This window comes from Misgurnus anguillicaudatus, chromosome 18, assembly GCF_027580225.2.
Source record: "Misgurnus anguillicaudatus chromosome 18, ASM2758022v2, whole genome shotgun sequence".
Taxonomy (NCBI): Eukaryota; Metazoa; Chordata; class Actinopteri; order Cypriniformes; family Cobitidae; genus Misgurnus; species Misgurnus anguillicaudatus.
This window is the reverse complement of record NC_073354.2, coordinates 35563954-35568943: the sequence shown is the minus strand read 5'-3', so window position 1 is coordinate 35568943 and position 4990 is coordinate 35563954.

Genomic DNA, 4990 nt, shown 5'->3' with positions numbered 1-4990 from the left:
ACTTTAAATACAACGTTACCAATGACCAATGAGGCAGACTAGACCAGAGCACCACAGTAAGTTAGGCTATAGCCATGCAGACAATATATCAGTTGACGCTATTTAACAGTATTTACATCACATAACTATAAATATACACTTACAGTAATAACGAAAGCACTGTAATAATAAAGACACTTTGAAAATGCGTTTAATGTGGGGAGATTCAGAATGTTATTTTGCCTTCAACAACACGCATCTCTTATTCATTTTCAGTTGAGTGGGGGACCGGAGAATTAAAGCTGAGTGCCGCCACCTAGCGTCCTGGACGAATTCATTTTACAGATCTGAAAAGATTTGGGGCTTTTGACAAAACATTCAGGGCTCGAGCCCCAAAAGCCACCCCCCCGCTCCGCCCCTGTTTTTCAAATGACACAATAATGACCACAAAGCAGCACGCTATTTGTTTATTTTTAATAAGTGTTATCATTGGTAGAATAAAACTTTGCAACATGTGTAAACACAAGTATTTTAGCCAAATATAATTTATGCAATGGCAAACCAGAATGAAACAACGGCAGATATCAGCTCCCGCTAAAGCAAAAGACGACTACATGCGTAGGCTAGTGCGCAGGTGTAGAGCATGCACCCGTCTGCAGGAGGTTTGCTGGAACGCGATCCTGAGGTGAAATTTATTTAAGAGGGTTTAAAAACTTTCTACACTGTGGAGTACGGCTGCGTGTGATGTAAGCAGGATCCCCATGCTGGATAAGGTGACTGGTTTTGTTAATACATGACTCAAGCATTTCAAACAATGTTTTTTCAAGAAAGTTGCCAGCTAACGCAGCAGGTTAGCTAGCACATACGTTAGCCTAAAGTTATTAACTGGCTCAGAAAACTCTGTTTCTGTCAAGGCACAGTGAAGAAATATTTACTTAAGGCTTTCATTTATGTTTTTTATATGTAATGCAGAACAGCATTTGTGAGACGAAATCAACTCATCATCCGAGTGGACAAGAACACCAACAGAGGAAGCAGCCAGCCGCAAAAACAACGAAAAATTGTCATGACTTTTTATTTGAAATAAAAGTTATGTGATTATAAAAATTAAGTTAAGTGTTGGCTTAATTATAGTCTTTTAAAGATGTTTTGAAATAAGTTGTTTTAAAATAAAAATAACAATATTCTGTATGTTTATGGTATTTACCCTATAACTATAACAAGAGGTGAACAAAGCACCACTTTAGTTTACAGCCCGCAAATATAAGATTTACCTGGTAACTCTGTATACATATACAAATCACAGACAGAGATGGGCATAAATACATAGAAATGTATTTCAAATACAAATACAAAATACTGTGTCGAAAAATGTATTTAAATACAAATACAAAATACTGTGAGGAAAAATGTATTTAAATACAAATACAGTATTTTGTATTTTGAAAATACACAAAATACATGTGAAATTGGTGATTCATTCAGTGCAAGTATCCCTATTAGGCTGAAATTTATCTGGGTCTATTTCTGAATGCCAAAAAGCATTTAGATTTGTGCAACTGCTTAAAAAAGTTCATTTTATTTTACGTACCTCTTGATTTCCCCATGCCCTGTAGGAAATAAAAAACTACAAAAAACTTGGTAACACTTTACTTGAAGGGGTGTGCATAAGACTGACATGACACCTTCATAATCATGACATGACACGTGTCATGAACATGAAGAAGATTTTATGCACATTTATGACAACAGTCATTAAGTGTCATTTACCCAATTATGTAATTTTTAATGCAAAGATGACATTGTTTGAGATATCTTTGACAACTTGACACATAAACCAATACAACACAACTTGTTCTAAATCATAAACAATAATTATCAAACTTAAAGTGTGTGTTGCAGGTTAACCACCACTGTCGATTAATGGGTACATAAATCACTCAAGATATGTGTATAATTTTTAAAATGTCTCAAAAATGGTCTTAAAGACCACTTTTTTTACGTTTTTGGTATTAACGGTTTTTTTAACGCAATTCTGTGATGACGTCACGTTGGGGAGAAGTGGAGAAAGACTCAGCCAGAGCCATAGAGATAGATGAGACATTTATTGCTGTTTAATACTTACGTATATAATTTGGAAATCATATATACATCGTAGGAAATATATAATGTGTTATACTGCAAAGTTACCTTGCTAATTATTATTTATGATATATGTGGAGATAAATAAAACTTCGCAAATCTGCTGATTTGATCCATTCATGTCCTGACCACCAGGCTAGAGATTTTTAAACATCCTTAATCCACACTTACTAGTCTATCAAATAATATCTCAAATATATTGTTTTGTGAAATAAAAGGATGCTTTGTTATATTGTTTATGCGATTATAACGAATCACACAATCATTTTATATGCAGCAGCAGTCAGCAGCTGCAGTATACTCGGATCCGACCGCATACATACTGTAATAAACAGGCGTTCGGCGGCTTTTTACATCACGACAGGCTATGCCATTTGAGGAGGAACCGCTCATTGATCACCGTATTTTTATAAATCCTGTACATGTTTGGACCTGCCGAACAGGTTGAGCACTTTTATATACTTTGTTGAGCAGAAAGGCTGCTCAGTTTGACCAGCGGGCTGCGGGAACCGGCCGCACATCACGCCGCCAGACGGTGTTGCTAATATAACTCGAAATGTATAGCTATTATCAGATCGGCCCACCGGGAAATAATAAAAAAGTTTCTGTAGAAACCTACTGGCTGTAAGAAAGTGAGTGCGTTTGGGTCGCTGGTCCCCGCGAACAGACGTGACGTGCTTCACTCACCTTCAAGGATTAGAGACATGCTGCCAAATCCGTTTGTGCTGAAGATCGCATAAAGTTACACCCATTTCAGGCAGGATCATGGACCCCCTCAAGCCAGCATGCACGAGTATGTTAATTGTTTGTTTACTTTCTACACGAAGATATGCTAACCTTATGCTATCTGGCTGTCTGCCTATCTCTCTATACTAGCCTATCCATCTGTCTGTCTGTCTATCTATCTATCTATCTATCTATCTATCTATCTATCTATCTATCTATCTATCTATCTATCTATCTATCTATCTATCTATCTATCTATGTATGTATGTATGTATGTATGTATGTATGTATGTATGTATGTATGTATGTATGTATGTATGTATGTATTTATCTATAATCTGCGCTATCAGAACTGTACTTTACTCGTCTTTCTATAGTCATTCTCAAAGCTCTCAAGGCGGCTTTGGTAAATTCTCTCCCCAGCGTGACGTCATACAGTGCGTTGTGAGGGAAAGGAGAATCATTGCAAATTGCTGTACTTTTTCATACTTTTTCGGGTTTTGTGATACCCAACAACATAAAATACAATGGATAACAGTTTAAATGTTTATTATCAACAAGCAAATTGCACAAATTCGTTGAAAAATTTTACCTGCAAAACGCCCTTTAAGAAACTACCTATAGCTTTGTAGGTTAACATTACATTAAACTGTGATTTAAATGTCATTAAGTGTTAATACTATATCAAATAATATTAATACTCGGTCAAATAAACATTATGAAGTGAAGAATATTCATGATACTGTTATAAAACTATTTAACAGAGTATTAACACTTAATGACAAATTCAATTTGTATCACTTGTAAAAAGTGGTCAGTTATGTTGTCTTGGTTAATGTCAAGTTGTCTTGACAAGTTATAATGTATTTGTTAATGTCAAGTTGTCATTACAAAGGCATTTCAAACAATGACCACGTTTACATGCCCAACAATAATGCGATTATTTCCAATAATGCGAGTAAGGTCTTAATCGCAGTAAGACATGACTGGAGCTAACCTCTTCACTCCGGTTTACATGCAGTTTTTATTTTCGGATTATTCACACAAAGTCCAATGCAGAGCACAAATGATGAACTCACATATATGGTCCACTGTTTTAATTTACTTACGTTAAATGACAAACATGTTGTTATGGATGTATTTCATTATCCGGTGCCGTGATGAAGATATAAATATGACAGTGCCAAAGGGCGTTCACATGATATAAAAATATAGTTTTAAAAATCGTTTTATATTAAAGATAATAGCAGAGCTCACACAACAACTATAACGATAGCGATTTTGGCACATGATGAACGGTAAACCATTGACAGCCAATCAAATCTATTTGAACTTGAAGTGCACGCGCACCCAAAATGCAGTAGAAAGCTCACTCACCGCTGAGGTCACAACATAAAACCACCCCAGGTATCCAGAGCCGATGCAGTTCCCGTGAAATTTTTCTACCACATTGACTACGCCAAAAGGTAAGATATTAACCTAGTAAATTCATTGTTTAGTTACGCGAAACGCAGCGAGTTGAGGACATCTGCTGGTTTCCCGCTGTGTAAATGCAACAAGAACAGCATAAACATAAGCATGTAAACAATTGCAAAAAAAGTTTTTTAGGTAATGCCGCGCTCGTTGAGCGAATTAGCATGAAGTTATCATTATGATGTGGTCACTAATATATTTATCGTTATAATTATCGTTGTAATGTCCCTTAAAGCTTTTATACACTGCTGTCGTGTTATTTCAGCTGTTTCTGAATGAAGGCAGACTGCTGACAGCGAGTCGTGTTGGCAGAATTCATGTAAAACTTCCTAATGTCAAGTTTAAAACGAATTTGTGGTTAAGGTGCGTGACTAAAACACACGTGCACTTAATTAGTGCAGTATAAATGCGATTAAAGCATTTACATGGACGCATACTGCGATTATAAACGGCGTACGCCACCTCTTTTAATGCGACTATACTTACTGCGATTATGAGCTTAATCGCATTATTTTTATCGAATTATTGCGTTTACATGAGGTAAAGTATAATCGCAGTATTGACAAAATCCCATTATAATCGCATTATTAGGGTGCATGTAAACGCGGCCAATGTCATATTTGCAATAAAAATGACATAATTGAACAAATGACACTTAATGGCAGTTGTC